This window comes from Rhinoraja longicauda, chromosome 1, assembly GCF_053455715.1.
Source record: "Rhinoraja longicauda isolate Sanriku21f chromosome 1, sRhiLon1.1, whole genome shotgun sequence".
NCBI classification, from domain to species: Eukaryota; Metazoa; Chordata; class Chondrichthyes; order Rajiformes; family Arhynchobatidae; genus Rhinoraja; species Rhinoraja longicauda.
The window spans coordinates 28,096,701-28,111,501 of NC_135953.1; the positions used below are offsets into that span (position 1 = coordinate 28,096,701).

General features: G+C 40.3%; 1 protein-coding gene across 5 annotated transcripts in view; it reads left to right on the forward strand.

Moving 5' to 3' along the window:
• The window catches only part of wdr7 (WD repeat domain 7), a 467,098-nt gene that overhangs the window by 289,678 nt on the left and 162,619 nt on the right, over positions 1–14,801 (forward strand). The window lies entirely within an intron of this gene.

Sequence of the window (14,801 nt, forward strand, 5' to 3'; positions counted from 1 at the left end):
GAAATTCAAAGCGTTGCTTTGCACTTCAATTGACACTGACAAAATTCTATAGAAATGCACATGCTGACCCCATTGACTCACAACATTAATCTTTGTTGACCTTACAAATGGTTCATGAGCTATTTAATTATAAAATGATGCCACCCATTGAGCTGCTCATTACTGATGCACCAGATGACATCTACAATGTGGGTCACAAACCTTTTTGTTGAAAAATAACATCCATCTAAAGTTGAACCACTTAAAAAGCTGCCCGATGTTAAAAAGCTGTTTAGTTAAATTTCAGACAGCAATTATTATTTTTCCCTTCAAGTATTTAATCCTATGAGTGTTTAATATTTGATGTTCCTTGCAAAATGGCTCGACTTCAGTAAGATTGTAAATTTGCATAAAACAACATATTTTATGAGTTTGCCTCCAGAATTAAACTCAGAAAATGCTTTCTGCAAATCATTCAACAATATCATAGTATAAAGTTCATTGCAGAAAAAAATAAATTGCTTAATATTTCTTTTTGTAAGAACACATCTAATTATTTCTTGATTATACGCATAGGATCATACAGCATGAAAACAGGCTATACGGCCCAACTCGTTCAGACAGACCAAGATGCCCCATCTCAGATAGTCCCATTTGCCAGTCTTTGGCCCATATTGCTCTAAACCTTCCTATTCATGTACATGGCCAAATGTCTTTTAAATGTTGTTGTACCTGCCTCAACAACAGCAACTCACAGCTCATTACATATAATAATAATAATAATAATGCATTACATTTATATAGCGCTTTTCAAACACTCAAAGGCGCTTTACAGGGATTTCTAGAACATAGAGAATTGAATAAATAGATAAATAAGTAAACGTACAGAAAAAGGAGACAGAAGGTGAGGTGACCTTCAGTGGTTGAAGGCAGTGCTGAACAGGTGAGACTTCAGTAATGTTTTGAATGTGGTGAGTGAGGAGGAGTCTGACGGTTTGGGGTAGTGAGTTCCAGAGGGTGGGAGCAGCGATGGAGAAAGCCCTGTCCTCACTACCCTCTGTGTGGAAAAGGTTGGCCTTCAGTTTCCTCTTAAATCTTTCTCCTTCTCGCCTTAAACCTATGTCCTCTGGTTCTTGAAACTTACCCTGGGGAAAAAGACCCTATCTAGTTCCCTCACGATTTTATACAGCTCTATAAGATCACTTCTCCACCTTCTGTGCTCCAAGGAACAAAGTCCTAGCCAGCCAACCTCTCTCTACCTATAGCCTAGGATTTGGAATTCTAGCAACATCCTCGTCAACCTTTTTTGTACTCTTTCCAGCTTAATGGCAACTTTGCTTTAGCAGCATGACCAAAATTGAACTCAATATTCCAAATAGTTTTAATTTTACTTTTCCAAAACAAATTCACTAATCCTTAAAGCTTAGTAAGTGATCTTGTTGATCATTCTTAAGAAAATTATCCTCACCAGACCACAGAAATTGCCCTCAACGTCTTTCTCAGAGCAGGAGAATTGGTCTGATTAAGTATCGACACTCCCTGGGTAATCTAAGGGTTCTGAGAACTGTTCATGACATGGTTTCTGTTGGTCAGAATCATCATTGGGCTGAGGTCACTGTTGTATAATATGTTAATTATCTGTAATTTAGAACAGAGCTTAGGTCATTTTTGATCTTAGTTAGATTTATTTAATTTGTTTGGATCTGTACAACAGATTCAAAACATGCCACGTGGGAGTTGCCATATAACAAAATGCTGGAGCAGGCTCTTGCATCTCAATGTCAGGTCACAGCTCAATGTCAGGTAGGGGCACTCTAGCCTGTGAGTTGGAAAGGAATAGGTTCATGTTCTGTTTCAGAATTTGAAACAGTTGTCTGTCCACAAGGTGTATATAAACTAACTTGTTGAAAGTGTTTTATCACAACATTCAAATGCAATATTAAATAGACAACTGGTTAGTTAAAACTCTGAAAGCAGAATTTTGACCAATAGTTATCCATTTGCAAAGATGATTGGTTTATTATGGATTTTGTCTGAGTGAATCACAACTGATTGCAATATTGTAAAATGTCTGCAAAATGGATCCTTTTTGACAAAAGGCCTCTGAATTAACATTTTATGGAACTGATTCAGAGCATATCAAGTCATCACTTGAGATATTTCGCTATAGGTTTTATGTCTTGTGAAAAAAACAGACATATCTGCTTAATTGAGTCTGAAGAAAGGTCCCAACCCAAAATCTTTTCCGTCCATTCCCTCCCCAGATGCTAAGTTCCTCCAGCACTTTGTGTTTTACTCTTGTTTATACTGTTGGGAACAGTGACAATTGTAACAGGTAATTTGGGAATGATAAATCTTTCACTCTTGTTGGTTCTCTCATAAACAAATACAAACCAAATATGTAAGTCATGTTTTGCAGGACATTGGCAGTTCATTGTTACTACCAAGCTACTGTTGGTAATAGGCATTGAAAAATCTCTGCTCCCTATTGCTGAGAGTACTTCTTCAAAGTGGTATAATAAAGCCTTGGAGCATATTATTTTGAAGAGTAATGTAGATGATATCATAAAAGATAACTTAAAAAAAAAAACTTTTAAAAGATAAAAAATATACTTTTAGCTACTGGGAACTGAGGGAAATAGCTGAGTAGGCAGAAAGAGGCAAATGACCTTCTTCTTTCTGTCTGTTTCTTAAATCCGCATTCAGTAACTTAGCTGAACCTGAAAATTTATTTGTGAATTTTGGATACAATTTTATAAGATTTTAGTATAGAGTTATAATGTATCATAAGCTAAACACACAAAAAGTGAAGTATTTAGAATGCCCCTGTTGCATCTTCTGGAGTATTTGTACAATCATTAATGTTGGTTTATGCCATAGGTGTTCATTATTTATAAGGCTGTTTTTATCACTTAAGTATCTGTCACAGCAAGGACAATTGACAAGTATGCTCGATGTGAGTGATCCATTTCTCCATCTTGCTGAGAGAAGCTAATCTTATGAGTAAAAGAATAAATAGACTTGGTTTGCTGCAGAGAATAAGAATATGAAAGACACCCAGCAGGAAAGCACATCAAAATAATGTTTACCTTGGAGAAAATAGAAGAAAAATAACAGGTTAACAGAATAACAGAGATAGAGATAAAACAGAGACAATACTAAGAACAAAGAGCAAATGGGTTAGAAAAGTTATTGTAATATATGATATAAGAAATTCAATAATGCCAGGTTATCTGCAATAATAAATTGAGATTATGTAAAAATGTTAAAGTGGAGCTGTGGAAATAGATCCTTTCAATATGCTCCGTCATTAAATATTATATCTGATTGTCTTTCACAACTCCATCTTCATGCACTGTCCCCTTTTACTTTATTTTTGTTGCATCCCAAAATATTTCTGTTTGTTTCTTGAGTATATTCAACAAAGAGCAGCCAGAGATGTTGGAAGATTAATTTCTCTCAAAATGTGATTTTGAATTGTGATTCAGTGACACTAGTTGATTTATATAATATAGGAAAATAACTGCAGATGCTGGTACAAATCAAAGGTATTTATTCACAAAATGCTGGAGTAACTCAGCAGGTCGGGCAGCATCTCGGGAGAGAAGGAATGGGTGACGTTTCGGGTCGAGACCCTTCTTCAGTCTGAAGAAGGGTCTTGACCCGAAACGTCACCCATTCCTTCTCTCCCGAGATGCTGCCCGACCTCCTTGATTTATATAATACCTACAGTCAAACTAAAACTAAAATTCACAAGAATTTCACTATTGCACTATAACAAGCAGAATCATTATCACAATTATCAGCTACTGTTTGCACTCTGTGAAGGTCACTCGACATTTTGCATGTTTATTCCAAGCTCCTGTAAGTACAAGAATAATTTTACAATTGCAAACATTTTACAATTTAATACAGCTAATTTCCATTGGATCCTATTGAATCCTATATTTTAAAATATATGAATAATTTTTATATGAATCTGATTTTGCTCTTGTATCAATTCTGTCATGCAAGAGATTTGGATGTTCATGGTTTGAGCTGTAACAAATCTTAAATTCGTAATTTGCTTCTTAATTGTGGTACAATTTGTGTTCATGTGTGTGTCAATCTTTAATTAATGCAGTGGGTTAAATTTCCCACTTGTGATCTAAACTAATACTAACTGAATACTGATGAACGCACACCATCTCCAACAACCAAGCTGCCAACTGTGAATTCAGATTAGCATAGCTGCTGCATGTCCCGTTCCAGATAATGGGCTCAAAGGTTAAGAGCAAAGAATCTCAACAGTCCCAATCAGCACTGCTTTTCCAGAGCTAATTACCTCTTTACTGTGCTGACTGTAATGTGACATGTTTATTGCCTTAACTAACAATCATTAGCTTAGTTGATGTTTTGTCAATATTAATTCATTCATTTAAGTCAAGTCAAAGCTTAAACAAAGATGTCTGTTCTCAGAAATGGGCAGCAGAATGAGGATTGTTTGTTCTGACCCCTTCATGCACAAAATGGAGAAAAATTAAGGTTGTAATGCTTTTGAAAATAACATATTTCTCAAACTATAAAGGTTTAAGATTCTGTTCCATTGTACATTGCTGAACTTCAAACATTTCTGAACATTTATAATTTACAACTATAAATAAAAAACAACCATTATCATTTATTAACTATTGTTTTGCTGTAAATTTTAAATGCCAAACATTAAAAGCACAATTGTAGAAATGTACACAGTTATTTGTTTTATTTAGTATGTCTATAAAAAAACAATTCTTATCCAAATCTATATTGCTCTAACAAAGAACCTGACAATCCCACCACGGCACAATAACGTTTAAATGTTGCCTATTACATTTCATTCAATATGAAATAATTTAGATATTGGAGGTTATTTCAGAATATGATTTGAATAAGCTGGGTGTGGGATAAATCAGCAATGAGACCTGAAAACATTAGAGTTTGGACACAGGAACACATGCCTCAAGCAGCTGTTCAATAACTACAGCTCAGTGTTTAACACTATCTTTCCCTCCAAGCCCATCTCCAATTTCCAAGAATTGGAAAGAATTCTGTACCTCCCTTTGCAACTTCCTCATTGGCAGACCTCAGTCAGTACGGGTCGGCAACAACATCTACTCCCATCTACTCTCTTTACACCTATGGCTGTGGCGCTATGCACTGTTCCATTACCATCTCTAGATTCATCAATGACGCCACTGTGGTTGGCTGAATCAAAGATGGTGATGAGTCAATGCACAGGAGAGTGATAAAACACCTGGATGAGTAGTGCTGCAACAAGAACCTCTCACTCAACATCAATAAGTTCAAGGAACTAATTGAAGATAGGCACAAAAAGCTGGAGTAACTCAGCAGGTCAGAGGGCAACTCAGGAGAAAAAGAATGGGTGACATTTCGGGTTAAGACCCTTCTTTACTTCAGAAAAAGAAAGTTGGGAGACCACTTGTCAAAGTTCATTAGTGGGCCAATGAGTTAGCAGCTTCAAATTCATGGACATTAACATCTTGGATCCCAGCACAGCACATGGATGTAAGCGATCATTCCTCTTCCCATTTCTATAGTGACCTTTCTGTCCTTGGCCTCCTCCATTGTCAAAGTGAGGCCTCATGCAAACTGTAAAATTGCACCTTATATTCAGTTTGGGTAACTTGCCTCCCAAAGATGTGAGCATTGAATGTTCCAATTTCAAGTATTACCCTCCCCTCTCTTCCCGAATCCCTGCACATTTCTTCCACCATCTCCCTCCATTCTAGTCATTGTGCTTCTGTCACTTGCCAGGATTTCTCCCATTCCCACCTTTCTTTATCACCTTTCTCTCCCCTTCTCCATCTGTTTATTCCCTCCATAAATGCTGCCTGGCCAGCTGAGATTCTCCAATCTTTTGCTTTTTGCTTAAGATTCCAGCATGTGAAGTTTCTTGAGTCTTCAATTATCAAGCACCCAGTTAAGTTGATTCTATGTTAATCCTACTAGAATCCACCTAGATTCTTCCACCAGATCCCTCCTCTCTAGATGCTGGTGTGCTCTGCAGCACATGATCATTCCCACTCCTGGTGTCTTCTCATCTGCTTCTCCTCAAGATTCCATTCCCAATTTCCAATCCCTTTCGTAGAACACAAAATAATACAGTGCAGGAGCAGACCCTTCAGCCCATCATGTCTACTCCAGCCATAATGCCAATCTAAACTAATCCCATGTGCTTGCACGTGATCAATATCCCTATATTCCCTGTCTCTTCTTGAGACCATCCAACTGACTCTAAAACATTGCTATTGTACTTGTTTCTGCCACCTCTCAAGGCAACGTTTCCATGCACCTACCACGTTCTGTGTAAAAACAAACTTGTGTAGACACAAAATGCTGGAGTAACTCAGCAGGACAGGCAGCATCTCTGGAGAGAAGGAATGGGTGACGCTTTTTGGATGAAGAAGGGACTCGTCCTGAAACGTCAACCATTAAAAATAAACTTGCTGCTTTAAACTTTCTCCCCCTCATCTTAAGCCTATGCCCTCTAGTATTTGGCCTATCTTCCTTAGGGAAGAAAGTCTACCCTACTGACTTTAAACAAACTGTTGCGGCAGTGTTATTTAAGACATTTTTAGATGGCCGATCATCAAACACCTCTTGCTAAATTTTGCAATTGTGAATCTAATGTCTCTGGCTTGTGTCCAACTGCATTTTAGGCAATCATGGCTGAGACTGGGTAATGTTGTTAGGGAATGGAGTTATGCATGGCAGCAGCCGTTAAGGGATGATGTTTGCCACATTGGTAATTCAGTCCCAAACCCTGAAGAATCAATGGTGTTTAAGAGGCTTTTAGATACCACATGGATATGCAGAGAATGGAGGGGTGTTGATTATGTGCAGGCAATGAGATTAGTTTAGCTTGGCATCATGTTTGGCATAGACATTTAGGGCTGAAGGACATGTTCCTGTGCTGTAGCCTTTTTAGACAACAGACAATAGGTGCAGGAGTAGGCCATTCGGTCCCTTGAGCCAGCACCGCCATTCAATGCGATCATGGCTGATCATTCTCAATTAGTACCCCGTTCCTGCCTTCTCCCCATACCCCCTGACTCCGCTATCCTTAAGAGCTCTATCTAGCTCTCTCTTGAAAGCATTCAGAGAACTGGCCTCCACTGCCTTCTGAGGCAGAGAATTCCACAAATTTACAACTCTCTGACTGAAAAAGGTTTTCCTCATCTCTGTTCTAAATGGCCTACCCCTTATTCTTAAACTATGGCCCCTGGTTCTGGACTCCCCCAACATTGGGAACATGTTTCCTGCCTCTAACGTTTCCAACCCCTTAATAATCATATATGTTTCAATAAGATCCCCTCTCATCCTTCTAAATTCCAAGTCAAGTCAAGTCTACTTTATTTGTCACATACACATACAAGATGTGCAGTGAAATGAAAGTGGCAATGCCTGCGGATTGTGCTAAAACTACAAAGCAGAATAGATTTTTTTTTTTTAAAAGACACAACACACAAAATAAATTAATACAGTAAATTAGTCCCTGGTGATATAAGAGTTAACAGTCCTGATGGCCTGTGGGAAGAAACTCTGTCTCATCCTCTCTGTTTTCACAGCGTGACAGCGGAGGCATTTGCCTGACCATAGTAGCTGGAACAGACCGTTGCTGGGGTGGTAGGGGTCCCCCATAATGTTGCTGGCTCTGGATCTGAACCTCCTGATGTATAGGTCCTGCAGGGGGGCGAGTGTAGTTCCCATAGTGCGTTCAGCCGAACGCACTACTCTCCGCAGAGCCTTCCTGTCCTGGGCAGAGCTGTTCCCAAACCAGATTGAAATGTTGCCGGACAAGATGCCTTCTACAGCCCCAGAGTAGAAGCACTGAAGGATCCTCAGAGAGACTCTGAATTTCCTCAGCTATCTGAGGTGGTAAAGGCGCTGCCTTGCCTTACTCACCAGTGTGGCAATGTGTGTTGTCCATGTCAGATCCTCTGTGATGTGGACTCCCAGGTATTTAAAGCTGCTCACCCTATCCACAGTAGACCCATTTATCTCCAGTGGCGTGTACGTCCTCGGATGTTGAGCCCTTCTAAAGTCCACAATCAGCTCCTTAGTTTTTGTGACATTCAAGAGGAGGCTGCTGACTTAACACCAAAGTGCCAGATCAGCCACCTCCTCCCAGGAGGCCTCCTCATTGTTATCGGAGATCAGGCCCACCACCACAGTGTCATTAGCAAACTTGATGATGGAGTTGGAGCTGAACCTGGCCACACAGTCATGTGTGTACAGGGAGTACAGTAGGGGGCTAAGGACACAACCCTGGGGGGATCCTGTGTTCAGGGTGAGGGGGTTAGATGTATGTCTCCCCATCTTGACCACTTGGGGCCTGGTGGTGAGAAAGTCCAGGACCCAGGCACACAGGGGAGTGTTAAGCCCCAGTTTCAGCAGCTCTTCAGCAAGTCTGGTGGGGACTATTGTATTGAAAGCTGAATAAAATCAATGAACAGCATCCTCACATAGCCCCCCTTCTGGTTGTCAAGATGAGAGAGAGCGGTGTGCAGAACCTGGGAGACCGCATCATCCGTGGATCTGTTCGGACGGTATGCGAACTGCAGTGGGTCCATATTGCGAGGGAGGAAGGCACAGATGTGGTTCTTGATCAGTCTCTCGAAGCATTTCATGCCCACTGAGGTGAGGGCCACCAGTCGGTAGTCATTCAAACAAGCTGGAGAGGCATTCTTTGGCACTGGTATGATGATGGATCTTTTGAAGCATGCAAGGACCACGGACTTGGCCAAGGAGAGGTTGAGTATTGTGGTGAGCACTGGAGCAAGCTGAGTGGCACAAGACTTTAGTACTCGCCCAGATATACCATCTGGGCCTCCAGCTTTCCTCGTGTTCACACGCGTCAGAGCCCTCCTCACGTCGTGCTCAGACACCGAGAATGTGTGCACATCCCCAGCGGTGGATCCCCCTCCACCCTCGCTAGCCAGCGCGCTGGCGGTGTTGTTTTTAGTCGGCGAGCTAGGGGTAATGTTACCCATCTCGAATCGTGCGTGGAAGGAGTTCAAGTCATCAGCTAGGGAGGTGCTGGCACTTCAGGTTGAGGGGGGGCTGCACCGGTAGTTAGTTATAGTCCGTAGCCCCTGCTAAAGGCACCTGGTGTCCTGCTGCTCCATCTGTGACTCCATCCTATCCCTGTACCTCCTTTTTGCGTCCTTCACCACCCTTCGCAGTCGGTACGACTCTACCTTGTAGTCGTCCATATTGCCCGATGCCAGGCCAGAGTTGTAAGCAGCGGTGCGAGCATTCAAGGCAACGCGAATAGACCTGTCCACCCAGGGTTTTTGATTAGGAAAGATACTAACCCTTACCGTGGGGACGATGTTATCGGCTATTGTTGCAATGAAACCCGTAACCACTTCCGCGAACTCACTGACGTCTCTGGAACTTGCTTGGAACATATTCCAGTCGACATCGCTCAGTGCATCTTGCAGCATGGCCTCTGAATGGTCAGACCACCGCTTTACGTCCCTCGTCACTGCCGTTTCCCGTACTATCCGTTGTTTATACTCCAGCAGCAGGAAAATGGCAGCCTGGTCAGATTTTCCAAAAGGAGGGAGAGAAACGGCCTTGTAGCCTTTCCTGAACAGCGTGTAGCAGTGGTCCAAAGTTCTTTCCCCCCTGGTGACACACGTGATTGGTTGGCAGAAGTTAGGCATGACCTTTTTGAGATTTGCCTTATTAAAATCTCTAGCCACCACCACAGCCGCATCAGGGCTCTTGTTTTGGTGTCGACACAACACATCGTGTGGGGCCGATAGTGCCACGTCGGGTGTCCGCATGCGGTGGGATATAGACGGCTGTGATGATCACCGAGCTGAACTCCCAAGGAAGGTAAAATGGACAGCATGAGATAGTCAGGTGCTCCAGGTCCGGCGAGCAGGAACAAGAAAGCATCTTAATATTCCTAGGGTTGCACCAGTTATTGTTGGTCATGAAGCAAACTCCTCCACCCTTGGATTTCCCGGATTCTTCCGTTCTGTCCGCATGGAAAACAGTGAAGGGCTCGGTTGGGCAGATCACCTGATCTGGCACCAGCGGGGTCAGCCATGTCTCGGTCAGACAGAAGATGTTGCAGTCTTTCATGTCCCGTTAGAATCCGATCCTCGCCCTAAGGTCATCCAGCTTGTTCTCCAGGGACTGGACGTTCACCAGCAGGATGCTGGGCAGAGGTGGACGGAAGGCTTGGGCTCTCAGCCTATTCCCAATCCCCCCCTGCTTTCGTCGATGTTTTCTCTGACTTTTTCTCGGAGCCGCGCTCCCATTGTTGTTGCCACGGCGCACTTGTTTGATCTCTGTCGGCCACACTGGATCGGTGAGTACAGTGCTTAATAAGTCTTCGGTTACACTAAAGTTTAGTTTTACGAGAGTTTTCCAGTCGTACATTATTAGTGCTTGTGTGTTAGTACTTAAAAATAAAGTTTAAAAAACGCACAGTCTCCGTGGAGCTACCACGACGGCAACTGGACTCGGCGCCATCTTGTCCATGAAACTCTGTTTCATGGCTACCTTTTTGGTCCAAATCTCAGCTTTTGTGGAATGTGGAGTTCTTTAAATCGCATCCACAGCAACCAGGATAACACGGTATCGCTGTGATAAAACTTGTCCAATGTTTAGTCACAGAGATAGAAGGTTATCTCTACGTCTGCAAATGTTGGGTAAAGAAATCTCTGTTGCACAAAATCCTCTGTTTACATCATTCTTGACTCACGCTTACCTGTGTATTCTTCAGAATTGCAGTCTATAGGTAGTGGGCAGTTTATGTGGTTTCACAGGATAGTTTGTGTCTGATATGATAAGGTTATTTGGGACCATCATAAACCGTTTATGTGCTGGTACCCCAATGAGTATATTTCTACTGTGACAGCAACTCATAAAATAATTATTCTACTAATAACAAATGAAGAGATTTTTGCATAATTCCAAACCTTGTTCTTGAAAATAACGTTGATTTTGGAAACTTCTTCAACCTCTTTCCCGGCCCGGATTTCTAATGTAGAATCGAGGCAGGAGCTATGTCAAAATACTTAAGATTCAAACTTGAGTTTAGGGTTGGATGTACAACTATACTCATTAACTCCCGGATCTATCCCCATAATCTTTATGTTTGTAATTCCCTTTTTTCTTTGCTTTCTATTAGTTTATAGTCTTTTTTTTCAGTCTCTTTTCATCTTTATTTTTTCTTTAAAATTTTAAAAATTGAAGCTATGTAAGAATTCTATAACCAGTTTGTCATTTATTATTATTTGTACATATGCTTTAAAAAAATTTTAAAAATTAAAAAAATTTAAAAATACTTAAGATTCAAATGCACTTAGATGCCACATTTCTTTTTATCTTAAAAAGAAAGTTAAACTTTCATTTTCGTACTACTTATTTTCAACAATAACAAATATTTACTTCCAAATGTTTCAAACCAAATCAAAATTCTGAAAAGAGTCCAACTTGTTTTGCAGATATGTAATTACTATAGTTTAGGGCAGATACACTGATGCAGCCTAATATTATTCATTGCTGTTTCTTCAACTTTGAATACATGGAGTGTTTCAACCATACTATGCAACAAATTCTCTGCTGTCACCTGATAGGTCCTAAAAACTACATGAATTTTCAAATTCTAGAAATTATTCAGAATCAGCATTACTGACCCTGACACCAGGGAAGCAACATACCATCCTGGAGTCCCTTATTGCAACCACAGATTCTCCCATCTGTCCCGCTGTCAATTGGGTCTCCAAACACTACAGCCCTGTCTGTCTTTGTCTCAGAGCCAAACTGAGCACTTGTGAGCAGATTATTGGTCACTAAGTGACTCATGTTGAAGGCTCCATCAATTTGCTGATGATTGAACATGGACTGATGGAATAGCAATTAGCTTGTTTGGATTTACCATGCTTTTCAGAACAAATATATCTTGGCATATTTTCTGCATTATCCTCAAGATTACACAATAAAGACCTTGAGACATGTGCATGTGCATGGTTCCCTAAAGGTTGACTACGTGGTCAAAGAAGGCGTTTGAATGACGTACCTTCATTAGGAAGAGCATTAAGTACAAAGATTAACACATCATGATGCAGCTGTACAAGTTGTTGGTGAGACCACACTTCGAATGCTGTGTGTCGCTCTGGTGACATAGCAATAGCAAGAATATCATTAAGTAGGAAAGGGTACAGAGGAGATTCACCAGGATGTTATCTGGACTTGCAGCCTTGAGTTATAGGGAGAGGTTGGATAGGCTGGGACTTTTATCTCTGGAGCATTGAAGACTGAAGGGTGACTTTTTTGAAAAATACAGGATTATGAGGGCCATGGATAAAGTGAATGTTCACTGTCTTTTTCACAGGGTGGAGGGCTCAAAAACTGCAGGCCACAGGCTAAAGGTGAGAGGGGAGTTATTTAAGAGGCACCTCAGGGGCAACATTTTCATTCATAAGGTGATATGTATCTGGAATGAATTGCCAGAGGAAGCTATAGAAGTGGATATAATTAAATGTTTTAAAAGCCATTTGGACAGATACAGTACCTTCCACAGATAATTGATGAACTGCGAGGAAGAAACAAAATTTAAACCCAAAGTTTGAATAGCAGGTTATACAGGATAATCTTCACATTATCTTAATGCCACAAAGAAACATTTTAATATCTGCATTTTGCCTGATGTTGCTAAATAGTTTGTTTTCTAGGCAGTTAAATCCTATGTTTACTCACATGTTTTCTTATAGTTAATTATTGATTTACTTGGTATTAAATATGAAATTGCAATGAATTTTTCTTCTTAGAGCTTTGGAATGTTAGTACATTTGCCAATGAAATAAATTGTCAATTCATTTTTATTGGTGCATTCCTGTTGTCATTTTTCATTCTTATTTAGTTAGGCAAATCATTTGCTTCATGATGAATATCTGTTTAACATATATCCTTTCCTTGCATGGAAAGAAAATTACTTAATCTCGCTGCTTCCTCTCAAAACTTTCATTTAGTCATTTAGTATGTGTGCTTTGGAATCTAATAACCACAAAAAATATATTGCAAAATATCAATGTAACATGCATTTTTATAAAATGAGACTATTGCCTTTTTCCCCCATCCTCATTTTGCAAAATGGTAGTTAGTCGTGGCCCTCTTCTCTATATTTGTCATTATGTGGCCAGATAATTATCCAGCACAGATTGATGTTGTTAGCTAAGGCCATAATTCACCCTATTCTTATCTATTAGCAATAGTCAAAAGGTTTCCGATAAATACCAGCATAAGCTGCCAATGTTCTCCTGAGATTGCTCCCCTTCTCACACTTTGCTAACTATAGTAGAAGGATATTTATTCACAAAATGCTGGAGTAACTCAGCAGGTCAGGCAGCATCACAGGAGAGAAGGAATGGTAGAAGGACAGCTGCGTTCACAGAGTCTGTAGCTCATGACCTAAAGATGCTCTTTCTTCCTTTTTGGGGACTGATACTTAGTCAATAATACCATGTGTCTAAATTTATGATACAACTAACAGCAATCAAAATCTTTTTTTATAGCAATGCTTTAAAATATTTCCAAGACATTCAGAAACATTTACTCTCAAATTTTATAATCAAGATTTTTAATTTTGTAACTTTAGCAATAAATTTGCATATGCAAAATAACAAGCCAGATTCAACTACATCTTTCATATTCTCTTGAAATAGTATTTTCTGTTTTAATTTCAGATTTTGGGCAGATGCAGTTTCTTGATCATTTTTATGTCCTTTTTTTTTCCCAATTAAATTTCTCCTTAAAAATTAGGCTAAAACAAACATATTTTCTTGTCTCAGTGCTAAAATGTAAACCAAGCTTTGTCCAAGACCACAGGAAATTGCAGACCGTTGCAGACCGCTGTGTCCATCACACAGACTCCATCTACACTTCTTGCTGCTTCGGTAAAGCAGCTGACATAATCAAAGACCTTTCTCCGGTCATTTCCTCTGCTCATTAATCCTGTTTGGCAGAAGATACAGAAGCTTAAAAGCAAGTGCCACCACTCTCAGGAAAAGCTTTTGGCCCTCTGTTATCAGGCTGCTGATTGGCCCTTCCATAAGCTCCCTGGCTGTAATATTACCAAAAATCTGTCGTGGACCAACTACGTTGACGCCATGGCCAAGTAGGCACACAAACACCTTTATTTCCTGAGGAGACGGAGGTAATTCACTATGTCTCCAGTGAAACTTAAATGTCTCTACAGATCTGTACGGATGTTGTGGAGGGGGAGGATAAGTTCCGCCAGGCAGAAAAGAGTGAAATTGAGTCGAATAGCATGGAAACGGCCCCTTTGGTCCAACTTGCCCATGCCAACCAATATGCCTCATCTACATTAGTCCCACCTGCCTGTGTTTGGCCCATATCTCTCCAAATATTTCCTATGCATGTACTTGTTCAAAGGATTCTGGAATATATCCTTTTGACATAGTTGGTGTATTGTGACACCAAGGGACTCGGGTAAATTGAAGACAATGAGCATTAGCACAAATAAATGTTGCATTTCCACAGGTGATAGACAGAAATAACATTACTGCCATTGATGTGTGATTAAAAATAAACAAACTACAAAAGTTCAAGACCATGATTTTTGCCCTTTTATAGGATTTATTTTTGAAATCCATGTAGCATTTGTATATGTTTACAATAGTTTGGTGTTAATGATGGATATATCACAATATGCACTTTTCTGGACACCTATACCGCTGTGTAGCTGAAGTGTAAGAAAATAACCAGATGCTGGTACAAATCGAAGGTATTTATTCACA